Source organism: Lissotriton helveticus, chromosome 12, assembly GCF_964261635.1.
Source record: "Lissotriton helveticus chromosome 12, aLisHel1.1, whole genome shotgun sequence".
NCBI classification, from domain to species: domain Eukaryota; kingdom Metazoa; phylum Chordata; class Amphibia; order Caudata; family Salamandridae; genus Lissotriton; species Lissotriton helveticus.
Window position 1 is genome coordinate 481,387,351 of NC_136073.1, and position 26,151 is coordinate 481,413,501.

Genomic DNA, 26,151 nt, shown 5'->3' on the forward strand with positions numbered 1-26,151 from the left:
AGCCCCATGCCCAAAAGAAACTGTAAAAAATCTAGGTGTCAAGCTTGATCAACCCTTGGTACTCAAAGATCATGACATACAGGTTACAGGAACCTGCATGAGGGTGATTGGCTTACTGAGGAGAGTCTTTCCCTATTTAGCAGATCATCATAGAAAAACACTAGTGCAGACCCTAGTAATCGGCAGGCTGGATTACTGCAATGGTCTGCTCATATCTGCTAATGAGGAACAGCTAGGCAGGCTTCAGGTAGCCCAGAACACGGCTGCTAGGCTGATCTTAAATGCTCCTGTCAGATCCCCCTCCCGTCCTCTGTTAAATAAGCTACAGTGGCTACCCATTCGCCAGAGAGTGAAATTTAAGATCTGCTGCATTATTCATAAATGTCTGTTCGGATCTGGCCCCAGGTACCTAACAGAAATCTTTAAACTCTATCAACCAGGCTGATCCCTACGCTCTAAAAATCAAGCCTTGCTCTAGATCCCCAGGATCAAAAGAGAGAGACAAGGAGGCCGAGCCCTATCATACAAAGGCCCCACTCTCTGAAACTCTCTGCCTCTCACTCTTAGGCTAAACTCTAACTTGCCTGCATTTAGGAAATGCCTGAAGACGCACCTATTCTCCATCTAGTAGCCTCTCACTAATGTTATACAGATGTCTCTGTCTAGCTCATCACTCGGAATGAACAAAAGCGCAGAGATACCTCTTCGGAGGTCGAATTCCTGCGCTATACAAGAGCTTAAAATAAAATAATAAAATGAGTGCAGAGTGGTGAGTGCAGAGTAGTGCGTAGTGAGTAGTGAGTGCAGAGTAGTGAGTAGTGAGTGCAGAGTAGTGAGTGCAGAGTAGTGAGTGCAGAGTAGTGAGTAGTGAGTGCAGAGTAGTGAGTAGTGAGTAGTGAGTGCAGAGTAGTGAGTGCAGAGTAGTGAGTGCAGAGTAGTGAGTAGTGAGTGCAGAGTAGTGAGTAGTGAGTAGTGAGTGCGGAGTAGTGAGTGCAGAGTAGTGAGTGCAGAGTGGTGAGTGCAGAGTGGTGAGTGTAGAGTGGTGAGTGTAGAGTGGTGAGTGTAGAGTGGTGAGTAGTGAGTAGTGAGTGCAGAGTAGTGAGTGCAGAGTAGTGAGTGCAGAGTAGTGAGTAGTGAGTGCAGAGTAGTGAGTGCAGAGTAGTGAGTCCAGAGTAGTGAGTAGTGAGTAGTGAGTGCAGAGTAGTGAGTGCAGAGTAGTGAGTAGTGAGTGCAGAGTAGTGAGTAGTGAGTGCAGAGTAGTGAGTAGTAAGTAGTGAGTGCAGAGTAGTGAGTGCAGAGTAGTGAGTGCAGAGTAGTGAGTGCAGAGTGGTGAGTGCAGAGTGGTGAGTGTAGAGTGGTGAGTGTAGAGTGGTGAGTGTAGAGTGGTGAGTAGTAAGTAGTGAGTGCAGAGTAGTGAGTACAGAGTAGTGAGTGCAGAGTAGTGAGTGCAGAGTAGTGAGTAGTGAGTGCAGAGTAGTGAGTGCAGAGTAGTGAGTAGTGAGTGCAGAGTAGTGAGTAGTGAGTGAAGAGTAGTGAGTGCAGAGTAGTGAGTAGTGAGTAGTGAGTGCAGCGTAGTGAGTGCAGAGTAGTGAGTGCAGAGTAGTGAGTGCAGAGTAGTGAGTAGTGAGTGCAGAGTAGTGAGTGCAGAGTAGTGAGTAGTGAGTGCAGAGTAGTGAGTGCAGAGTAGTGAGTAGTGAGTGCAGAGTAGTGAGTGCAGAGTAGTGAGTGCAGAGTAGTGAGTGCAGAGTGGTGAATGCAGAGTGGTGAGTGCAGAGTAGTGAGTAGTGAGTGCAGAGTAGTGAGTGCAGAGTAGTGAGTAGTGAGTGCAGAGTAGTGAGTGCAGAGTAGTGAGTGCAGAGTAGTGAGTGCAGAGTAGTGAGTGCAGAGTAGTGAGTAGTGAGTGCCGAGCAGTGAGTGCAGAGTAGTGAGTAGTGAGTGCAGAGTAGTGAGTGCAGAGTAGTGAGTGCAGAGTAGTGAGTAGTGAGTGCAGAGTAGTGAGTGCAGAGTAGTGAGTGCAGAGTAGTGAGTGCAGAGTGCTGAGTGCAGAGTGGTGAGTGTAGAGTGGTGAGTGTAGAGTGGTGAGTAGTGAGTAGTGAGTGCAGAGTAGTGAGTGCAGAGTAGTGAGTGCAGAGTAGTGAGTAGTGAGTGCAGAGTAGTGAGTGCAGAGTAGTGAGTGCAGAGTAGTGAGTAGTGAGTGCAGAGTAGTGAGTGGTGAGTAGTGAGTGCAGAGTAGTGAGTAGTGAGTGCAGAGTAGTGAGTAGTGAGTGCAGAGTAGTGAGTGCAGAGTAGTGAGTGCAGAGTAGTGAATGCAGAGTAGTGAGTGCAGAGTGGTGAGTGCAGAGTGGTGAGTGTAGAGTGGTGAGTGTAGAGTGGTGAGTGTAGAGTGGTGAGTAGTGAGTAGTGAGTGCAGAGTAGTGAGTAGTGAGTAGTGAGTGAAGAGTAGTGAGTGCAGAGTAGTGAGTGCAGGGTAGTGAGTGCAGAGTAGTGAGTAGTGAGTAGTGAGTGCAGAGTAGTGAGTGCAGAGTAGTGAGTGCAGAGTAGTGAGTAGTGAGTAGTGAGTGCAGAGTAGTGAGTGCAGAGTAGTAAGTAGTGAGTGCAGAGTAGTGAGTAGTGAGTGCAGAGTAGTGAGTAGTGAGTGCAGAGTAGTGAGTGCAGAGTAGTGAGTGCAGAGTAGTGAGTGCAGAGTGGTGAGTGCAGAGTTGTGAGTGTAGAGTGGTGAGTGTAGAGTGGTGAGTGCAGAGTGGTTAGTGTAGAGTGGTGAGTGTAGAGTGGTGAGTGTAGAGTGGTGAGTGTAGAGTGGTTAGTAGTGAGTAGTGAGTGGTGAGTAGTGAGTGGTGAGTAATGAGTGGTGAGTAGTGAGTGGTGAGTAGTGAGTGCAGAGTAGTGAGTGCAGAGTAGTGAGTAGTGAGTGCAGAGTGGTGAGTGCAGAGTGGTGAGTGCAGAGTAGTGAGTGCAGAGTAGTGAGTGCAGAGTAGTGAGTAGTGAGTGCAGAGTAGTGAGTGCAGAGTAATGAGTGCAGAGTAGTGAGTAGTGAGTGCAGAGTAGTGAGTACAGAGTAGTGAGTCCAGAGTAGTGAGTGCAGAGTAGTGAGTAGTGAGTGCAGAGTAGTGAGTGCAGAGTAGTGAGTAGTGAGTGCAGAGTAGTGAGTAGTGAGTGAAGAGTAGTGAGTGCAGAGTAGTGAGTAGTGAGTAGTGAGTGCAGCGTAGTGAGTGCAGAGTAGTGAGTGCAGAGTAGTGAGTGCAGAGTAGTGAGTAGTGAGTGCAGAGTAGTGAGTGCAGAGTAGTGAGTAGTGAGTGCAGAGTAGTGAGTGCAGAGTAGTGAGTAGTGAGTGCAGAGTAGTGAGTAGTGAGTAGTGAGTGCAAAGTAGTGAGTAGTGAGTGCAGAGTAGTGAGTGCAGAGTAGTGAGTAGTGAGTGCAGAGTAGTGAGTGCAGAGTAGTGAGTGCAGAGTAGTGAGTGCAGAGTAGTGAGTGCAGAGTAGTGAGTAGTGAGTGCAGAGCAGTGAGTGCAGAGTAGTGAGTAGTGAGTGCAGAGTAGTGAGTGCAGAGTAGTGAGTAGTGAGTGCAGAGTAGTGAGTGCAGAGTAGTGAGTGCAGAGTAGTGAGTGCAGAGTGGTGAATGCAGAGTGGTGAGGGTAGAGTGGTGAGTGTAGAGTGGTGAGTGTAGAGTGTTGAGTAGTGAGTAGTGAGTGCAGAGTAGTGAGTGCAGAGTAGTGAGTGCAGAGTAGTGAGTAGTGAGTGCAGAGCAGTGAGTGCAGAGTAGTGAGTGCAGAGTAGTGAGTAGTGAGTGCAGAGTAGTGAGTGGTGAGTAGTGAGTGCAGAGTAGTGAGTAGTGAGTGCAGAGTAGTGAGTGCAGAGTAGTGAGTGCAGAGTAGTGAATGCAGAGTAGTGAGTGCAGAGTGGTGAGTGCAGAGTGGTGAGTGTAGAGTGGTGAGTGTAGAGTGGTGAGTGTAGAGTGGTGAGTAGTGAGTAGTGAGTGCAGAGTAGTGAGTACAGAGTAGTGAGTGCAGAGTAGTGAGTGCAGAGTAGTGAGTAGTGAATGCAGAGTAGTGAGTAGTGAGTAGTGAGTGAAGAGTAGTGAGTGCAGAGTAGTGAGTGCAGGGTAGTGAGTGCAGAGTAGTGAGTAGTGAGTAGTGAGTGCAGAGTAGTGAGTGCAGAGTAGTGAGTGCAGAGTAGTGAGTAGTGAGTAGTGAGTGCAGAGTAGTGAGTGCAGAGTAGTAAGTAGTGAGTGCAGAGTAGTGAGTAGTGAGTGCAGAGTAGTGAGTAGTGAGTGCAGAGTAGTGAGTGCAGAGTAGTGAGTGCAGAGTAGTGAGTGCAGAGTGGTGAGTGCAGAGTTGTGAGTGTAGAGTGGTGAGTGTAGAGTGGTGAGTGCAGAGTGGTTAGTGTAGAGTGGTGAGTGTAGAGTGGTGAGTGTAGAGTGGTGAGTGTAGAGTGGTTAGTAGTGACTAGTGAGTGGTGAGTAGTGAGTGGTGAGTAGTGAGTGGTGAGTAGTGAGTGGTGAGTAGTGAGTGCAGAGTAGTGAGTAGTGAGTGCAGAGTGGTGAGTGCAGAGTGGTGAGTGCAGAGTAGTGAGTGCAGAGTAGTGAGTGCAGAGTAGTGAGTAGTGAGTGCAGAGTAGTGAGTGCAGAGTAATGAGTGCAGAGTAGTGAGTAGTGAGTGCAGAGTAGTGAGTAGTGAGTAGTGAGTGCAAAGTAGTGAGTAGTGAGTGCAGAGTAGTGAGTGCAGAGTACTGAGTAGTGAGTAGTGAGTGCAGAGTAGTGAGTGCAGAGTAGTGAGTGCAGAGTAGTGAGTGCAGAGTGGTGAGTGCAGAGTGGTGAGTGTAGAGTGGTGAGTGTAGAGTAGTGAGTGCAGAGTAGTGAGTGCAGAGTAGTGAGTGCAGAGTAGTGAGTGCAGAGTAGTGAGTAGTGAGTGCAGAGTAGTGAGTAGTGAGTGCAGAGTAGTGAGTAGTGAGTGCAGAGTAGTGAGTGCAGAGTAATGAGTGCAGAGTAGTGAGTAGTGAGTGCAGAGTAGTGAGTAGTGAGTAGTGAGTGCAAAGTAGTGAGTAGTGAGTGCAGAGTAGTGAGTGCAGAGTACTGAGTAGTGAGTAGTGAGTGCAGAGTAGTGAGTGCAGAGTAGTGAGTAGTGAGTGCAGAGTAGTGAGTGCAGAGTGGTGAGTGTAGAGTGGTGAGTGTAGAGTGGTGAGTGCAGAGTGGTAAGTGTAGAGTGGTGAGTGTAGAGTGGTGAGTATAGAGTGGTGAGTGTAGAGTGGTGAGTAGTGAGTAGTGAGTGCAGAGTAGTGAGTAGTGAGTGCAGAGTAGTGAGTGCAGAGTAGTGAGTGCAGAGTAGTGAGTGCAGAGTAGTGAGTGCAGATTAGTGAGTAGTGAGTGCAGAGTAGTGAGTAGTGAGTGCAGAGTAGTGAGTAGTGAGTGCAGAGTAGTGAGTGCAGAGTAGTGCGTGCAGAGTAGTGAGTGCAGAGTAGTGAGTGCAGAGTAGTGAGCAGTGAGTGCAGAGTGTGAGTGCAGAGTAGTGAGTAGTGAGTGCAGAGTAGTGAGTACAGAGTGAAGAGTAGTGAGTGCAGAGTGCAGAGTGGTGAGTGCAGAGTGGTGAGTGCAGAGTAGTGAGTGCAGAGTAGTGAGTGCAGTGTAGTGAGTGCAGAGTAGTGAGTGCCGAGTAGTGAGTGCAGAGTAGTGAGTGCAGAGTAGTGAGTAGTGAGTGCAGAGTAGTAAGTGCGGAGTAGTGAGTAGTGAGTGCAGAGTAGTGAGTAGTGAGGGCAGAGCAGTGAGTGCAGAGTAGTGAGTAGTGAGTAGTGAGTGCAGAGTAATGAGTGCAGAGCAGTGAGTGCAGAGTGGTGCGTGCAGAGTGGTGAGTGTAGAGTGGTGAGTGCAGAGTGGTGAGTGTAGAGTGGTGAGTGTAGAGTGGTGAGTGTAGAGTAGTGAGTGTAGAGTGGTTAGTAGTGAGTAGTGAGTGGTGAGTAGTGAGTGGTGAGTAGTGAGTGGTGAGTAGTGAGTGCAGAGTAGTGAGTGCAGAGTAGTGAGTGCAGAGTAGTGAGTAGTGAGTGCAGAGTGGTGAGTGCAGAGTGGTGAGTGCAGAGTGGGGAGTGCAGAGTAGTGAGTGCAGAGTAGTGAGTGCAGAGTAGTGAGTAGTGAGTGCAGAGTAGTGAATGCAGAGTAGTGAGTTCAGAGTAATGAGTGCAGAGTAGTGAGTAGTGAGTGCAGAGTAGTGAGTAGTGAGTAGTGAGTGCAAAGTAGTGAGGAGTGAGTGCAGAGTAGTGAGTAGTGAGTGCAGAGTAGTGAGTGCAGAGTAGTGAGTTCAGAGTAATGAGTGCAGAGTAGTGAGTGCTGAGTAGTGAGTAGTGAGTGCAGAGTAGTGAGTAGTGAGTGCAGAGTAGTGAGTAGTGAGTGCAGAGTAGTGAGTGCAGAGTAGTGAGTGCAGAGCAGTGAGTGCAGAGTAGTGAGTAGTGAGTGCAGAGTAATGAGTGCAGAGTAGTGAGTGCAGAGTAGTGAGTGCAGAGTGGTGAGTGCAGAGTGGTGAGTGCAGAGTAGTGAGTAGTGAGTGCAGAGTAGTGAGTAGTGAGTGCAGAGTAGTGAGTGCAGAATAGTGAGTGCAGAGTAGTGAGTGCAGAGTAGTGAGTGCTGAGTAGTGAGTAGTGAGTGCAGAGTAGTGAGTAGTGAGTGCAGAGTAGTGAGTAGTGAGTGCAGAGTAGTGAGTAGTGAGTGCAGAGTAGTGACTGCAGAGTAGTGAGTAATGAGTGCAGAGTAGTGAGTGCAGAGTAGTGAGTGCAGAGTAGTGAGTGCAGAGTAGTGAGTGCAGAGTAGTGAGTGCAGAGCAGTGAGTGCAGAGTAGTGAGTAGTGAGTGCAGAGTAGTGAGTGCAGAGTAGTGAGTGCAGAGTAGTGAGTGCAGAGTAGTGAATAGTGAGTGCAGAGTACTGAGTGCAGAGTAGTGAGTAGTGAGTGCAGAGTAGTGAGTGCAGAGTAGTGAGTAGTGAATAGTGAGTGCAGAGTAGTGAGTGCAGAGTAGTGAGTGCAGAGTAGTGAGTAGTGAGTGTAGAGTAGTGAGTAGTGAGTGCAGAGTAGTGAGTAGTGAGTGCAGAGTAGTGTGTAGTGAGTGAGTGCAGAGTAGTGAGTAGTGAGTGCAGAGTAGTGAGTAGTGAGTGCAGAGTAGTGAGTGCAGAGTAGTGAGTAGTGAGTAGTGAGTAGTGAGTGCAGAGTAGTGAGTGCAGAGTAGTGAGTGCAGAGTGCAGAGTAGTGAGTGCAGAGTAGTGAGTGCAGAGTAGTGAGTAGTGAGTGCAGAGTAGTGAGTAGTGAGTGCAGAGTAGTGAGTAGTGAGTGCAGAGTAGTGAGTAGTGAGTGCAGAGTAGTGAGTAATGAGTGCAGAGTAGTGAGTAGTGAGTGCAGAGTAGTGAGTGCAGAGTAGTGAGTACTGTGTGCAGAGTAGTGAGTAATGAGTGCAGAGTAGTGAGTGCAGAGTAGTGAGTGCAGAGTAGTGAGTGCATAGTGGTGAGTGCAGAGTAGTGAGTGCAGAGTGGTGAGTGCAGAGTGGTGAGTGCAGAGTGGTGAGTGCAGAGTGGTGAGTGCAGAGTAGTGAGTGCAGAGTAGTGAGTGCAGAGTAGTGAGTGCAGAGTGCAGAGTTGTGAGTGAGTGTGCAGAGTGAGAGTGCAGAGTGAGTGTGCAGAGTGAGTGTGCAGAGTCATTGTGCAGAGTGAGTGTGCAGAGTGAGTGTGCAGAGTGCAGAGTGAGCGCGCAGAGTGCAGAGTGAGAGTGCAGAGTGCGAGTGCAGAGTGCGAGTGAAGAGTTGTGAGTGCACAGTGTGAGTGCAGAGTGTGAAGTGTGTGAGTGTGCAGGGTTAACAGTCTGTGAGTAGTGAGTGCAGAGTAGTGAGTGCAGAGTAGTGAGTAGTGAGTGCAGAGTAGTGAGTGCAGAGTAGTGAGTAGTGAGTGCAGAGTAGTGAGTGCAGAGTAGTGAGTAGTGAGTGCAGAGTACTGAGTGCAGAGTAGTGAGTAGTGAGTGCAGAGTAGTGAGTGCAGAGTAGTGAGTAGTGAGTAGTGAGTGCAGAGTAGTGAGTGCAGAGTAGTGAGTGCAGAGTAGTGTGTAGTGAGTGAGTGCAGAGTAGTGAGTAGTGAGTGCAGAGTAGTGAGTAGTGAGTGCAGAGTAGTGAGTGCAGAGTAGTGAGTGCAGAGTAGTGAGTGCAGAGTAGTGAGTGCAGAGTAGTGAGTAGTGAGTGCAGAGTAGTGAGTGCAGAGTGCAGAGTAGTGAGTGCAGAGTAGTGAGTGCAGAGTAGTGAGTGCAGAGTAGTGAGTAGTGAGTGCAGAGTAGTGAGTAGTGAGTGCAGACTAGTGAGTAGTGAGTGCAGAGTAGTGAGTGCAGAGTAGTGAGTAGTGAGTGCAGAGTAGTGAGTGCAAAGTAGTGAGTAGTGAGTGCAGGGTAGTGAGTAGTGAGTGCAGAGTAGTGAGTAGTGAGTAGTGAGTGCAGAGTAGTGAGTGCAGAGTAGTGAGTAGTGAGTGCAGAGTAGTGAGTAGTGAGTGCAGAGTGGTGAGTAGTGAGTGCAGAGTAGAGAGTGCAGAGTAGTGAGTGCAGAGTAGTAAATGCATAGTGGTGAGTGCAGAGTAGTTAGTGCAGAGTGGTGAGTGCAGAGTGGTGAGTGCAGAGTGGTAAGTGCAGAGTAGTGAGTGCAGAGTAGTGAGTGCAGAGTAGTGAGTGCAGAGTGCAGAGTTGTGAGTGAGTGTGCAGAGTGAGAGTGCAGAGTGAGTGTGCAGAGTGAGTGTGCAGAGTGATTGTGCAGAGTGAGTGTGCAGAGTGAGTGTGCAGAGTGCAGAGTGAGCGTGCAGAGTGCAGAGTGAGTGTGCAGAGTGCAGAGTGCGAGTGCAGAGTGTGAGTGCAGAGTTGTGAGTGCACAGTGTGAGTGCAGAGTGTGAAGTGTGTGAGTGTGCAGGGTTAACAGTCTGTGAGGGTGTAGGGTGAGCAGTGTGTGAGCGTGTAGGGTGAGCAGTGTGTGAGCGTGCAGGGTGAACAGTTTGTGAGTGTGCAGGGTGAACAGTTTGTGAGTGTGCAGGGTGAACAATTCCAACCCAAACCACATAATTCCATTACACACCACATGCATACACTCCATAACACATGGCTAAAAAAAATCGCCATTTACAATGCCATTACCTCTAACTCAAATAAATCCGAGACCTATTGCATTTCCAATGCTTGTTGAAAATTGCCACTATTGTGGCCGTCGACCACGAACATGGGAGCCAACGTGGCTATAGCAGCACTTAATACTTTTGTTAAAATCGGGGCCCACAATTCCACCTTACTTAAGAACAGGTCCGGCGGAATTCCATCCGGACCTGGTGCCTTATTTTTAGTGAGGCCTAAAATACCAACAGTGATCTCCTCTAGGGTGAATTTGAGTGTTACGTTCCACCTCCCCATCCCCTCCTCATTAAACTGTGTCTCGCAATTCGTCCGGTTGTAAAGACCTCTAAAATGCTCCATCCACTGTCCCGGGAGAATGTTAGAACCTATCTGTGGGCAATTTGCGTCTTGGAAACAAGGTTTGTTAGTTATCTTCCAGAAGGTCGTATTATCTTTCATTTCTGCAGCTCCTCTCAGCTCCTCCCATGTTTGAATTTGGAGGGCCCTCTTCCGGCGTTTTAGCATCTGTTTATAGGTATGCCTACATTGCATCACCTTTTGTTTGTCCCTTGGATGTAATCTTAATGAGGCTCTTAACCTTCTCTGTGCTAGAGAACATGCGCTATCAAACCACCTGGGATTATTATTAGGCCTTGCCTGTCCTGTCACTTTTAAAAGACCGTCTATCAAACGACCCATTTCTTCTAAAAGGTTAATTAAGTGTGACCCTTCCATAAATGTGTCCAGGCATTTCTCTAGGAGCTATCCACCTTCTTTGACTAGGGACGTATAAACATTTTCCCCGTCAATTCTCGACCATTTCAGGCGTCTGCCCTGATCAGTAATCTTTTCTATAGTTGGACCTACCCCGCTCCTCACCACCCTGTTTACATTTGCCATGGATAGGGACAATACTTGGGGGTTATGGTCACTGAAGACACTCAATTCTATTGAAAATCCCTGTACCCAACCCTTTAGTAATTGGGACACCAAAATAAAATCAATAAAAGAGCTGCAACCTCGTCCCTTAAAAGTGGGGGGGGTCGGCTTGTTAGGGTCAATGGGCAATAAGTCCATTGTTTGCTCAAGCCCATAGTTACACAACACCCTGCCCAACTCCTTGCCCTCAGGTGTGTGCTCCCAATGGGGTCCCTCCTCTATACTGCAAGACGACCAATCTCCTTTTATAGGTAGCAGTTTGGGGCATAGATGACAATTAAAGTCCCCCGCTACTAAGAGCATAGGAGCCGTTGTGCTCTGTTTTTTCTCGGTCAGGGATTTTAGCCTTCCATCCAGCTCACTCACTCTTCGACCTCCCGAGTTATAAAAGTTTACCAGGATTTTATTAAAACCCCTATTTCTATACCCGAGGCCTATCATGTTTTCTGATTTCCATTTTGGGTCCTCCCAGGTCCCTTCCAGTCTCACGTCTACAAATACTAAAAGGCCCCCACTCGCTCTACCGGCATTAGACTTACTCGCCGGGATCCCAAATAATTTATACCCGAAGAGGTGGAAGTTAGAATAATCTGCCTCCCATGTTTCCTGCAGGCAAATGATGGTAAATTTGCTAATGTATTCCACCCAGTCTTGATTCAGAAATGTGGTCGACAGACCCGCTACATTCCAGGATATAAAGTTGGGAGAACGCCCTAAGATATCCACCTCGACGCCTGGATCTGAGCTTACTCCCTCAATACTTAGGGGCACCTCAGTTTTGCCAGCCCTTATGGAGCAATGGACAGACTGATGTGTATTTGGTATAAAATCTTCTAGTCGCTTTTGCCCCTGTGGCATATGATTCTGCAAGGCTACACTTCGAGTCAAAGCATGGCCTTGTGTCTCTCACTTCAGTCAGTCTACTTCGCTCAAATATCTTCCCCACTGAAGTGGTGCAAATCTATTGTGTGAAGGGAGTCCCACCCCCCCCACCCATCATCAGCACAACCTGCTGACTACCTATATTTCCTCCACATCGAATTTCCTGCCATAGATCATTCCTCACCCTGGTCAGCCCATCTCTTGACCTCCCTAAATAACCAACCCCAGTCCTATACTCATTAATTTGCTTAGTGCTAGGTATAGAGTAGGAGCAATATAGAAATAATCCAGGTTTTGAACCTGGATCACGGATAGTGAGTTTGTCCAAGATCCCCAGCAAACATGATCCACCACCCTGAGGTCATTAAAGTTAATGATCACACAATCTCCAGCTACATTTTTCTCCCTGGCGCCTATCCAGCTTACTCTTCTAACAAGGAGGATTTTAGACCTGTCACCCTGAGGCAATGGCCTGTTTTTATTTAGCCAGTACGTTGTCTTGTTTTTAAGTTGGTCATATGTTTCGATTTTACCGTCTTCTAATTCTGGGACGCCAATCAAAACTACAACGTAAGGTGAACATGCAGGGGGTGAATCTAAATGGAGCGTGGATTGGTTTCCCGATTCATATCTCTCTCCCTTTCAAGTCTGCGATTCCCTCCCTGTGTATCTGGGGTAATTACCTCACCTCCAGTCGCTAGTCTTCCACAAAGATTATCCTGACTTGGCAAGCAAGTAGCCTGCAGTTTATCCTTAGCTGCTGCTGCCATAATAATACTGGGGAGAACTAGTGGGATGCTTCCACCCTCCTTCCCTCGATCAGTTTCCAGACCACACTTTAAAACAGTATTTTCCGTTTCCCCCAAGTTAGTCATTATCAGCCCCTCCATTTTATCAAGTCTATTTTCAATGGAGTTGAGTCTTTCCGATAGCGGGTCCAATGCTGTTACAATAAGGGTGCCTATTTTCTGCCAGCACACATGCTCCGGCCCCAGTAAGTCAATACAAATTACATCCGTGCTAGGGGGTACATCAGCGTGCTCAGGTTCTTGATGAATATCAATGAGCGAAGAATCTGTGTGAGCCTGCTCTCCCCGTTTTTTTGAGTTACATTTGGAGGTCTTAGACTTCTTTCCCTTCTGCTGTAAACTGCACGTGTGACTCCTCTTTTTCTCTTTCCACCTCCCCCCTCTGCTGAGACCGTGGATTGAGGGGTCTCCTTATGGACTTCTGCCACACACACTACTGAGTTCTTAGATAACTTTGGCAGTGTCCTTTCTGTCAATGACGGGGGATTTCGGTGATCTCCTTCATTCCCGCTTGGTGTGTGGGATTGAGTGGGGTTTAAAGTTCCTAGGTGAGCATCCCTTTCCCGGCCAAACTGGCAAGGTCTTACTGAGGAACTCGCATTTATTATACCCCCCAGAGAGGAGCGTTTTGCGAACGCCGGGTCCGTGGAGAGGTGTCTTTCTGTGATTGCAATCTCATTTGCGAGCACGGAGTTGGCCCTGGTGATAAACTGATCAAGCGTTTCTACTACGTAACCGATTCCTGCTCCTTTCCTCCCTCTTCCTCCCCTCCCTCTTCCTCCCTGCACAGCCATTCCAAAGCAGTTCAGATACCACTACCAACGAATAGGATATCAGTAACAGTCACATTAAAAGTTTGGAATCCACTTACTGTGCAGTCCCCTTCCTGGATCCGCTGCCTTAGGGAGGGGGCCCTGCCCTGCCTCTCTCTGTCTCGAACGGGCTCAAATTAGGATCCTTCCAAATGAGAATGGAACACAAAATTATTCTTGTGAAAAGTATTAAATAATCCAGGAGGGTGATATACAAGAGTGTCCAGGCACAAATCGGTGGAATTGATCATAATGTTTAAAGACAGAGGGGTTTATTTACAAGCCCCCTGTGCCGCCTTGCCCTGCCATTGTGTCACTTTTTAGACGCAACGGCAGCGCTACTTTACTCCATGTTTACATGGATGCAAATGCGTCATTTTTTTTAAGGATCTGACAGTGGTCACATGTGTCTGAATTGGCTGCGCCAGGTTAGGATTTAATTTATGCAAGATAGGTGAACCATCAAAAAAGCCTACCGTAAAAGTTACGCAGTGTTATTTACCACCTTTTTTCCATTATGAGTCCCTGCGCCGCCAATGCATCACAATCCCTACGCCTGCTAAATCCAGGCTTAGTGGTGATGTAATGGCTATGCCCAAGGAACCACACTAGCTGCAGTGATTTTATTGCAACATGTAATCAAATCACAAGGTCAGTGTGCACAGCGCCATTGTGTAAATATGACGCATCTATAGTGGCGCAAGGCTTTCTGCGGTCAATTAAACTGGTGCATCGCTGCATTAAACGCTTTTAAATGTGGCCCTGAGTCTCAGTGAAACGAAAAGGACTTGATGAGATAACGGATTCCAAGAAGATATTTCAGTAAATATTTCAAAATCACCCAACCCTTTACGAGCAGAAAAATACTATTGACTAGTTTTCTAACCCCTGACAACTGCTGAAGCCATGCCAGGTACAGAAAAGACACAGAGCCAGGTTTTAGTGAGAATATTAAATCCAGTTTATGGGAAACATTGAGAAGCAATACTTCCTCAAAGTGGACTGAAAGTAAACACACATTCAAAACTATTTCCAGCTCATTGTCAAGCAAAATGTTTCACTACTGGAGTACTTTGCGGTACAAACAAAAGAAAGAGGTGAACTCCTGGGATGATTCTCAAGGGGGGTTTGGGGGGCAGCCGAGCCGCGAGGTCTGCCCCCGGGCAGTTTTTGGAGGGGGAAGGGGGGCGAGTCATGGGAGCGGCCATTTTGTCACTTGGGCTGCCTGGGGATAGCCCAAAGGCAGCCCAAATTATGAGGTAGGCAGCCCAACATATAAGGGGGCAGCCCGCGTTTACCCAGCCACCATTTTGGGTATTGAGACCTGGTGGCTGGGAGTGAGCAGTGTAGTTTTTTGTCCCCGCCCATCCTCACTGAGCTGTAAGTTTTTTGGGGAGGTTTTGGTTTAAGAACGATGGTTTGGTTAGGGAGGCCGTGTTGGGGCAGGTGCACAGGGAGGGGATTTATGTACTTTGTCGCTTGGAACAGGTGCGGGCGGAGTTTGTTTTGGATGTTGGCCAAGTTTGTCTGGAGTAAATTTCCTATACAACGTGAACATGATTCGATAACCTTCTATGATAGGATTAACTTCTTGTCAAGCCCTGATGAAGTCATTGGCTGAATTGATTAGCCAGACGAAACACGTGTTGGTTGTGAATTGGATTTATGGACTGTGAATCAGAATTATTGACACCGTATGTCGACAATACAAGAATAAAAGAAAGAATAAAAGAAGTATTCAACGATTAAAGACCTTTTCTTTTGTGGACATTACTACTTGGACATTAATTTTATGTCCTGTGATTGATAATTGGAAATCTCACACCAGGATCACAGGAATGTGTACTGTACCCAGTGATCAGTGAATATTTGATCATGACATGAATAACATGGTTAATTAATATTTTTGTTCTTATACTATGATTATTTTATGAACATACATTTGGCGAATTAGGTGCGTAGATATTTAGGAGCGCAGGTGGGATACCCCATTTTGTAGGTCTTGGGAGGTTTGGGAGTTAAGGAGTAGGGGAGAAAATTGGATATTAATAGGATGTAATGGAGTTATATATTGGTATGTTGCAGGGTGGGGGATTTTATCATGTGGGGATCGTAGGGGTGGGGGGAGAAAAACCAAAGGGGGTCAGGTAACTCCATGTTTAGAGAGGTTTTAGTTTTGTAAGGCGGTTTGCCAGTTTTGAATAATGTGATGTGCACCTGTTTCAATAAAGCGGCTTTTTACACACACAAAAAATGGTAGTCGGTCGTGCTTGCCCCCCTTTCTCCCTCCCAAAACTAGGTGAGCTCAGCAGATTAGAGCCTCTAAAGACAGTAGTTAGTCCCAAGTGTTAAACAAGTAGGAAAATGAAGGTGCAGAACTTCTGGCGATAGTTGGGACATAGATGGAGGTGTACGAGTGCAGAAGGGCTTGCCATCGGTGCTATCAATCTGCAGTACAAACTGTAACACTTAAGTACAACTAATACAGTTGGTGAAAAAGGCCAGTGGTGAAGTGTAATAGAGCAAGGAGGCAGTGCATACTTATGGGTTACTAGTGTACTGAATGCAGCCTCACCTCACCCCTGATTACGTAAAATGATGATCCACTGCACAGACTCAGTGCAGCTCAGAAACAAAATCACACAGTTGAAATGCAAGTACTGAGGTATGACCTTCAAAGTAGGTGCAAGACACATTTTCTCTAAATGAGGCCGTGTCTGTCAAGCAGTGTAAGAGGACTGAGTAAAACTCAGGTAGCCCAAATAAAAAGACTACAAATTAACACTCTGCAGTAAGAACTATACCACTTAAAATATAAATAATACAATTGATTAAAAATGGAAAAGCAGGAAGTGCAGTCTTCCAGAATACAAGGCTACTAGTTACTAGTGTAGAGGTAGATAATGAGGTTTCTGTGAGCAGAGGACACTTTAATTCCTGAAATATTTACAGTGGAACTGTTGTCACTCGGTTTTTTTCTTGTTGAAATTAAAGGCATTTAACAATTCTGATGAATTGAGAATAGTAGTAGTGTTACCAGAACTTTTACAGCAAAGATCAGACTAGAAAGATATTAATATATAGAGGAACAGTACAAGGCCTAGGCCTCTTTGAAAAGTCTTTTTGTGACTTCATCAAGCTTGTTTCTTAGCAGGACGGTTGAGGTGCTAGGCCAACTGCTTACCCAACCTTTTTGACCTTGTATAGCCTTTTTTAGCCAGGACTTCCAGGTTTGACCTCTGAAGAAGTTTGACCTCCAGGAAAGTTTCTCCTTCTTAAGTTAAAATGATTTAATTTTAGTTGCTTTAATGTTAGTTGCCTTAATCTCTAGAGTGCAGATGATGAGACGATCAACTCCTCCATGCTACCTAAGGAGGACCTAACAGTCTTATCCTGCCACTCCAGGGAGGAAATCCCTGGATACTCGCATGGGAGGGATTCACATTTTATATTTTCCTCTTGGGTGCAGAGCAAGCAGCCCAATAATTTTATTTTATGCATGACAATCCGCGCACATAGGAACATATTTACAATGGCATGGCAAAACGTGGCGTTAAGCAAACATTCCTAATGCCACGCTCCACCATTCTGAAAACGACGGGATGTGCCGCATTTACAATGGTATGGCATATCCCTGCGTTTTCCCTCGTACTGAGGCTCAACTTAGGTACCTAACGCCAATTCAGGCACCCTTTCACCATAGTGAAAGGGTGCCTGCGTTGAGGGAATGATTGTTTATATGCAGGAAGGTGTCCCTTCTTGCACATTAACAATACAAAATGGTGAATTGTAGCTTGTATGTGTGCTGCATTGTGCAGCGCACATAGAAGTTGCAAATCGTCATTTTTTAAATGAATGTTTATGTGAAGGAAGGGACACTTTTCCGCACATGAACAATCATTCATGGTGATTTGCTGTTTCTATGTGTGCTGCACAATGCGGTACACATAGAAACAGCAAAAACTAGGACAAATTAAGCATTTCTCCTCATTTCGCCATGTTAAGACCAGGTTTTCCTTGGTCTTAATTTTAGCGTTGCCTCCTTTTTATGCCACCCTTGTAAATAGGGGGCTGTGCCAAATTCAACGGGTGTTGTGGTGGAACACCCAACACAACACCCATTGCACGCCCCTTTCACGCTAAGTGTAGCGTGAAAGGGGGCCTTATTTACAAGAAGGCGTAAGCCACAAAAAGTGGCTTAAAGCCACCTTGTAAATAAGGTGAAGGGTTTATCGCCACAAGATCATCTTAAAAAGTGATGTTCCTGTGGTGATATGGGCATGTAAAGATGCATCAAAACAAACCGCTAGTAGAGGGCCCCAGGGCATATTTATAGACCTAGCATAGGCACAGCCCCCAGCAAAGATACTTAGAAAACCACGAGTGCCTATGGGTCTAGGGTAAAGATCGAAACAACCTAAAAATGACATGAACCAAAAGCTAGAAAGTAAGGAGTGCAGTTACTGGGGAAGGATATCCCTTAGTGAATAAGAATACCCATCAGTGGCTGTCCTGTAGCGCCCTGGTCATCATTTGGGCTGTCTCATATCGTGTAACTTCCACGTCCAACCATCCTGACAAGATGGAGAATGTCTGATGGTCAAAGAAGTCTAAGATCAGGGTGTCAGGGGATGGGAAGCCACTGATTCGCAGTGCAAAAGGAAACAAGTGAAAAAGCTGAGTGTGACTAAAATTGGAGGAAATGAGATCCAAAAACAGTTTAATGAGCTCCCTCAGTTCTCCAAGATTAAAAAACAGTGCGAAGAATAGCAGTGTGAGCAAATATCTGCTATTAGGAATTATCTGGTCAACATGTTTCAGCAGAACCGTGGACACTAGTGTCCTCTGCCTTCATCAGGACCTTAATCTTAATATCTGCTACTGCATTGGGTGTGAGAAAATAATAAGTAAAGTGAACAACTAATCATAAACCATATCACCTGGAGTCCTAGGTTTTTCTGGTTTCACCTCCTGATAGTTGATTACTGGTAGGGGATGATTGTCGATTGCATGTCATAAAAAGGAAGAACAAAAATGCAACAAAAACATGATCAGTGTCTTTAAAGATTAACATCCAAACATGGCTTTACCTTTGACTAATTGTACCATTCAGACATTTCCTAGTACACACCATATACTCATGGTATGTATTTTTCTCTGATTACCTATTAAGCAGGAGGGTATGGCCTCGCCTCACCTGGCTGCAGCTCAGGCTAGTGGAGCACCGCTCTATCAAAAGTAAAAAAAGAAGGTATGGAATACAAGAGTCTCACCACACCTACTCATTACATACTGTATGTGCACTTTGATAAAATAGAAACTAGGCTATCCTCAAGAAAGCAAATGGAACACATTGTATGAGGATAGGCTTACATGTGGTTAGCTGGACATATTATCTCAAAAAGCTTTTCATGGTTTCTTAACATATGCGCAGGAGGACTTATACGTTAGGGTCTCATTAAAAAATGGTGTACCACTAGATCATGTTGTGTGCCCTCTGTAGTGCCCTACCATGCACTCTCATTTCGGGTGTGCTAAGCGGAAGCTTCAAACTGCTCCGCTGTTCATCAGCTTGCTGGGGTAAGTTGGCTGCTGGTCCAGCAATGGTTGTACTGTTATATTATAATTGCTGTTCTGCCAACATACGCTCATGTTGTGCTCTCCCATTAGGCATACTGCGCAGAAGTCCCTAAGCATACGTGCTGAAGGACTCGATACAAAATGGTGTCCCACTAAATCATGTAGTATGTGTTCGGTAGCACCCCACCGTCCACTCTCATTCCGTGTGTGTCAAGCGAAAGCCCCAAAATACCCCGCTGTTATTCAGCCCGCCGGGGCAAAGGCACACCGGCTGCTGGTCCAACAACGGCTGCAGTGCCATGCTGTCGTTGCTGCTCTATCTGGCAAGTTAAACTATATTGTGCTCTCCCACTAGGCGCATACTGCGCAGAAGACTAAACCTGCTCCACTGTTGGCTTACACGAAAAAAATAGTACAATAAAAATAAGACTAAGACGCGCTAAACGATACGACCCGGTGGGGTCGTTAACGGCTTACCTCTCCGTCGGTACTCCCGGCATATGATTGAGCCGTCTTGGGGAGGTAGCGACCAGCGAGGCGGCTCCATCTTTATTCATTGTTGACGTGATTTCGATCACATGACATCAGACCACGTGATCGCGTCAGCGAATAGACGGGAGCTGTAGTTCTATAGATGGGGAACAGTAGTATCTGAAAGAATACGCTTTGAGTCTAAGAAAGTTTCTAGGTTTTAAGTGCAATTTTAGGTTTGCCCGGCTCGTGATGTGCCCGATAATGCTAGGACATGATCCTTGTTAGTGTAAAGCATATTAAATAATAAATAATACCCAGTATAAACGTCAATATGTTGGGGAGTGAAACAGAAGTATTTCTTCAAAAAACTTTATTGAATGCTATTGGACACGGACAGAGTTGATATATTCCTCTCTTGTGACTGCTCATTAATTTATAAAAAAACACCAAGTAATCATAGGTTACTATTCTGAAGTGATAACAACAAGAGTTTATTATCTGCCCAGTTTCTCAAATAAGCATAAGGCACTAAAATTGATGCTTGTCATGTGATGGCAATCCATGAAGTGGACAAGACAAATATGCCAGGATGTCAATCGCATCTTAAGAAGTGATAGAAATCCAAGTTAGAGAGATAGTCACCTCTGTGTTCAAGTGTACACAATAGTGTAGCCTCTAGAATCAGGAACATATTTGTTGGTGAGTGGAATGTTGGATTATAGTGACATCCAAGGAATATCCTCGTTAAGACCTTCTTTGTCAGTGCCTAGTTTGTACACCCATTTCTGTTCTTTTTTCAACAGATATTTGCTGATGTCGGTTACGTGGTCAGGAATAAATGGCTGTTCCACCACAGTCAGAAATGCGCAGTTGTTTCTTCCTTGTCGTCATTCCTATATATCTAAGATGGCATGGGCAGGTGATCATATAGATCAATTTATCACTATTGCAGTTAGTGAATTTTCTTTGCTGCCATGGATGACCAGTACCGATGTCAATCGTTAGTGATTTACAAGTTTGAGGACAAGCAGTGCACGTGCCACAAGGATGGTGTCCTTCAACAGCTGGTAGGTCCCAAAGGGTACCGACTGACCGTGGTATTTTCGTTTTTGGTCGAGTATGGACAAGTTTATCCTTTAAGTTAGGACCACGTTTGAATGCGAATAGGGGGGGTGGCAGGGTTTCTGTTCCTGTATTCAAGATCGACCAATGTTTTTTCACTATTTTTGTACTTGGTTGGACATTGTACTATAGGTATTCACAAAGGTAAGTCCTTGGGGGCTCTCCTTGGGTACTGCTGGTTCAAGTAGGGCTTGACGATTGTTGTTGGCAGCGACTTTTCGTGATTGTCGCACCAATTTCTTTGGGTAATCTTTGGATTTGAGTTGTTCTACCAATGCTTTGGCATGTTCTGAGAAGGCTTCCTTAGTTGAGCAATTCCTTTGGATCCGTAAAAACTTTCCAAACTGCAGGTTGTCTCTAAGAGTTTTAGGATGACAACTGTCGTAGCGAAGTAAAGAGTTGCGTGCCATAGGTTTCTTGTATATTTCGGATTCCAGTCCCATTGGTGTTGCCGATATGAGTAGATCTAAGAAAGCCAACTGGGCTTTGTTGCTCTACTGTGAAGCGCAAAAAGTTGTTTCTTTTGTTCAGCCATTCTAGAAATCGGAGGAGATCTTCAATGCTGCCTCGGCGGGTTGATTAACAGCGGGTTATTTTGGGGCTTTCGCTTGACACACAGGGAATGTAAGTGGACGGTGGGGCGCTACCGAACACATACTACATGATTTAGTGGGACACCATTTTGTATCGAGTCCTTAAGCGCGTATGCTTAGGGAATTCTGCGCAGTATCCCAAACGGGAGAGCACAACATGAGCGTATGTTGACCGAACAGCAATTATAATATAACATTACAACCATTGCTGGACCAGCAGCCAACTTACCCCAGCAGGCTGATTAACAGCGGAGCAGTTTCAAGCTTCCTCTTAGCACACACGAAATGAGAGTGCACGGTAGGGCACTACCGAGGGCACACAACATGATCTAGTGGGACACCATTTTTTAATGAGACCCTAACGTATAAGTCCTCCTGCGCATATGTTAAGAAACCATGAAAAACTTTTTGAGACAATATGTCCTGCTAACCACACGTAAGCCTATCCTCATACAGTGTGTTCCATTTGCTTTCTTGAGGATAGCCTAGTTTCTATTTTATCAAAGTGCACATACAGTATGTAATTAGTAGGTGTGTTGAGACTCTTGTATTCCATACCTTCTTTTTTACTTTTAATAGAGCGGTGCTCCACTAGCCTGAGCCGCAGCCAGGTGAGGCGAGGCCATACCCTCCTGCTTAATAGGTAAGCAGAGAAAAATACATACCATGAGTTTATGGTGTGTACTGGGAAATGTATGAATGGTACAATTAGTCAAAGGTAAAGCCATGTTTGGATGTTAATCTTTTATGACACCGATCATGTTTTTGTTTTGTTTTTGTTCTTCTTTTTATGACATGCAATCGACAATCATCTCCTACCAGTAATCAACTATCAGGAGGTGAAACCAGAAAAACCTAGGACTCCAGGTGATATGGTTTATGATTAGTTGTTCACTTTACTTATTATTTTCTCGCACCCAATGTAGTAGCAGATATTAAGATTAAGGTGCTGATGAAGGCAGAGGACACTAGTGTCCACGGTTCTGCTGAAACATGTTGACCAGATAATTCCTAATAGCAGATATTTGCTCACACTGCTATTCTTCGCACTGTTTTTTAATCTTGGAGAACTGAGGGAGATCATTAAACTTTTTTGCTCCCATTTCCTCCAATTTTAGTCACACACAGCTTTTTCACTTGTTTCCTTTTGCACTGCAAATCAGTGGCTTCACATCACCTGACACCCTGATCTTAGTCTTCTTTGACCATCAGACATTCTCCATCTTGTCAGGATGGTTGGACGTGGAAGTAACACGATATGAGACAGCCCAAATTATGACCAGGGCGCTACAGGACAGCCACTGGAGGGCATTCTTATTCACTAAGGGATATCCTTCCCCAGTAACTGCACTCCTTACTTTGTAGCTTGTGGTTCATGTCATTTTTAGGTTGTTTCGATCTGTACCCTAGACCCATAGGCACTCGTGGTTTTCCATGTAAAATGCCCCATAGTGTGCCGACATCGTCAGTCTGCAAAGTGAATGTATAAGAAGCTGGTTGACTCCTTTTGCTGTGATTGGTGTTTGGGGTGATATCTTAGTACCCTGAGCGTCAGTCATAATGAGAGAAGTAGAGTTGGAAAGAGGAAATGCCTCTTTCTACTAGACCCCTCCAAATGGATCCCTCTTTAAGGATCGCCTCAGGAAGGTGACAATCAAGCAAGCACACACTCACTAGCCACTAGAGATGACATGGGGGAGTGACTCCCAGGCTTGGATAAGTCTTCCCCCCTAGTATTTATGTCCCGCTGAGCAAGGCAATTTGAATGTCTCGAGGGACAAAAGTGCACTAGATACAGAGATAATTTTATTGAAGTTTTTAAATAGTGAGGTGGCCTGCACTGACATTCATTGGGCCTTATCCACATCCCTTGAAGCATCAACAGTCTTTCTGCTCCCTCAAGGTAGCACAGTGGGGGGTTTACCTCCAATCTGCCCTCCATGGGGACTGCCCTAATGTTCTGATCTCTACAAGCCCCAACAAATGTTCTAACTCCCCTGGGGCATACTACAATTTCTCCAGGGCAGCAGAAAAGCCATTAGATACAATCACTTTGTATAGTTATAAAAAGAATTGGGTGTGTGTTGCCCATGCTTGAAATCAGGTCATACCCCCACCCTTACAGGTCCCAGTGCCCTTTCTACCTTCCTAGGGAGCAGCGTACAGGGTTTACCTCAAATTTACCATCTGTTGAGAGAGAATGTCCACAAGAAACCAGGGATTTTTACATCTGTAAAAAAAAGAACTGGGATGTAGGTCAGTCCACCATGAATCGGGCCGTAACCCAACCTCTAAACGCCCCAACAGTCTTTCTATCACCCAGGGGGTAGATCGGGGCATGTCCACTAATCTGTCTGTAACCATTCTGCCAGTGGGCAGACAACCAACTATGAATCAGGGATTAATATAGTTATAAAAAATCAAAGGGATGGGGCATTCGTCTCTGGCATCGGGATGTTCCCTCAAACTTTAAGAATCCAACAGTCTTTTAAGACCTGGTATCACCGGGCATTGTTCCTGCACAGACAGAGATTTTCTGATGGACCACTGGGAAATTCCTACAAAGTCATTTGTTTAATAGTGTTAGTGTGTGAAAATTACATCTATAAGTGGACTACGGATCCAGGCCCTTATCAAGGAGCCCTTATCCGTTGCATTAGTTTGCAACTGCAAGACAGACGCATCCTGTAACAACCACCACGAGCATTCTTGAGCAAGCTCACATCCCATTTATTACAACACACAGGGACCTAAAGAACATTTCTTCCCACCGTTCACAAACTTACGAATGCCCTGAAGAAGTTCATTGCTCAATGAATGAAACGCATTGGCTAGAACTTTTTATTGTTGTTGTATATGACTTTATTCGATATACAATATCATAAAAGTATAAAAACAGTTTAAAAGAAGAAAAGGGAAGAGAGACAGCCCTTTGTTATTATATTCACACAATATATAAAAATATATAGCGTACTTAGTGCTCAATATAAAATATATACAATCAATCATAGACATAATTTCAAAAATAGTTCATCATAAAAAGCAGGATACAAATCAATGGAAGATGGCAATCTACAGTTCCATGGCCTGGACTTGGGTCACCCTAGAAAGCTTCGATCTTGTCAGCCAGGCACAGCCCAGGTACCTGGCTGTCCCACAAATCACACTGGGGATCGAGGTCTCAGATGGTAAAATACCTCCCTATAGTTTTTGCAACCCAAGTTGGAGCAAACAGGTTTCAGCCATTTTCTCCTCGCCTGACCATACACTGGGCAGGCGAAGAGAAAATGAGCGACAGATTCCGTAGGGGAGGCGCAGCCCGGGCACCCTGTGTCACTCACCCTCGACTGCCTCCAGCCTGCTCTAAAATCATTCAGTGGGAGGGTACCAAACCTAAACTTCAGATATAATGCCCTATCGTTCTGGGACTCAATGAGATCCAGGAGGGATTCTAGTTTAGGTGCAGACTTCACATCTAAAAAGTTTTCCGTCAGGGTGCCGTGTTTCTGATTTCTTGTTGCAACTACAGAAACCCATTCCCAATAGGCCTTCTTTACAACTTGTTTAGACAGTGGGTTCTGACTCACCCAGGCCTCCTCCAATCCAATGTCCCCCACAAGCTGTTTTAACTTGGATAGCCAGTCTATCTTATGGCCTATATCTAGTTGGATCAATTCAGTCAGTGCAGAGGCGTAGCAACATAATTCCGGGGTCTTTCTGAGGCGTGTCCAAAACAATAAGGGGCGCAGCCTTGCCACCTCATTTATTGGATGTCTCCCAAGATCATAATGGAGCGGGACTAGTGGGGTCGATGGAGGGAGCGAGACCAAATCTCTAAGAAACTTGTTCTCAGATCTTACTAAATCCGTAACATTCTCGAAACCCCACAGTTCCGCCCCCTATAGAGATGAGGGCAAGGCCTTTCCCTTGTAGACCTTAATGGCAGGGGCCACAGGTTGACTGTGGGAAAGGCGCTGATGTTTTGCAATGGCCCCCGACACGCGTTTATGATTGAGCAGCATTTTTGCCAGATGGGAGGACCACTTCATCCGGCTGTTAATCCTCACTCCCAGATAGTCGAAGGCTTCGACAAGTTCCAGAGGGGAATCATTCAACCTGATGTTATTTCTAAAACTTTTCGATGGTGCCAGTGCCATTAGCTTTGTTTTAGATGTATTTATAATCAGGCCTCTGGCATCGCAGAACTGGGTGAAGCGGACGAGTAGTTTTTGTAGCCCCATAGGGCTTTTTGAGATCAAGAGGTTATCGTCTGCGAAAAGCAGCGTGGGCGTTTTTACCCCGCCAGGGTTGGGGCATCGGCCGTGTTCTCCCTCAAATGGTCCACCACCCCTTTAACAAATAGGGAGAACAAGGTCGGGGCCATAACGCAACCCTGGCGGACCCCCCTCTCACCGCTATCCTCTCAGTCAATTGGCCCTGGCCCTGGCTACCCCACCTAACTCTGGCATAGTTCCCCTCGTGGAGACGTTTGATGAGGTCCAGAATCAGGGGGGGTACCTAGGTCGAACAGTACCTGCCATAAGTTGGCGCGAGGGACCAGGTCAAAGGCCGTTCTTAAGTCAATGAACGCCAAATAGAGGCTGCCTTTCTCGATAGTTACTGACTTCCAGTAAATTGCAAAAAATCTGAAGACCTGGTCCATCGTGCCAACCCCCTGTCTGAACCCTGTCTGGAAGTGTGACAGAATGCCATCCTCATCAATTCATGTCCTCAGTTTCGTCAGGAGGACCCTGCCAACTACTTTCTGAGCTACGTCGATTAAACAAATCGGTCTGTAGTTGGCAGGATCCTCCCTATCCCCCTTCTTATAGATGGTCACCACCTCTGCACCCTTCCAGGAGTCTGGCACTGGGTGGCCGCTTACAATAAGGTTGAGAATCCGGAGAATAAAGTGCGCCCAGAGGTTTTTATCATAAAGCATTAGATCTCCAGGGAGTCCATCGGGACTGGCTGCCTTGCCCGGCCCAATTGTTGCAATTGCCGTCAAGACCTCTCTTAGCCCAAACTGTTCCCCCTGATTAAGGGACTCTGGAGAAGCCAACCCAGTCTCTTGCTCCGTTGGTGCATTCCCTTCCCCACTGGCGTACAGACCATAGAAATGCACATACCATTGGCGCCCTACTATATGATTTGGTATAGGGTCTACCCCCTTCCTTGTACTAATGCTGATTAACTCCCAGAATCTGGTTGAGTCTTTCAACTGAGCCGCGGATTCTAATTCTTGCCAATGCGTTTCTTCCCACAGACGCTTGGCTTTGTCAACGGTCCTATGGTAGGTCTTTCTCGCTGCAATTATACTTGGCTGATCTTTTGCTCTTAGGGCCATTGACAGCTCCTGTGACCTTTCCCTACATTCCTCTGAGTACCACAGGTTATCAACCTTTGGACGGGGGGCCTAGCGGCCACCTTTATCTTTAACCAGGAAAAAATCCCCTACCTTCCCCAGAGTCTCCTGGTATATCACTGTAAGGTTTGAATCCTGTGTGGCCACTGAGATAGGACTCGATATAGCATCATCTCTATGATGCTCTGTTCCATAACCTCCCTGATGGTTTCCAATATAGATTCCTGCTTGGCAACCTTGTGCCATCTCGAGTGGTGGGTGCAATTAGAGGGCGTTATCTCCCTTGTCAACAGCCTCGTGGTACTGGCCAGCTCGATAGATGTAGTGGCCCGTCCTCGCCTCAGTTGCATACATAGAGGGTTGTGGTCACTGTCGCACCTGGGGATCACCTCCATATCAATAAGGTCGGTCCACAGCCCCACATCAAGTAGTATGTAATCGATGCGTGATGGGGAACTAGTTCTATTATAGGTGTATG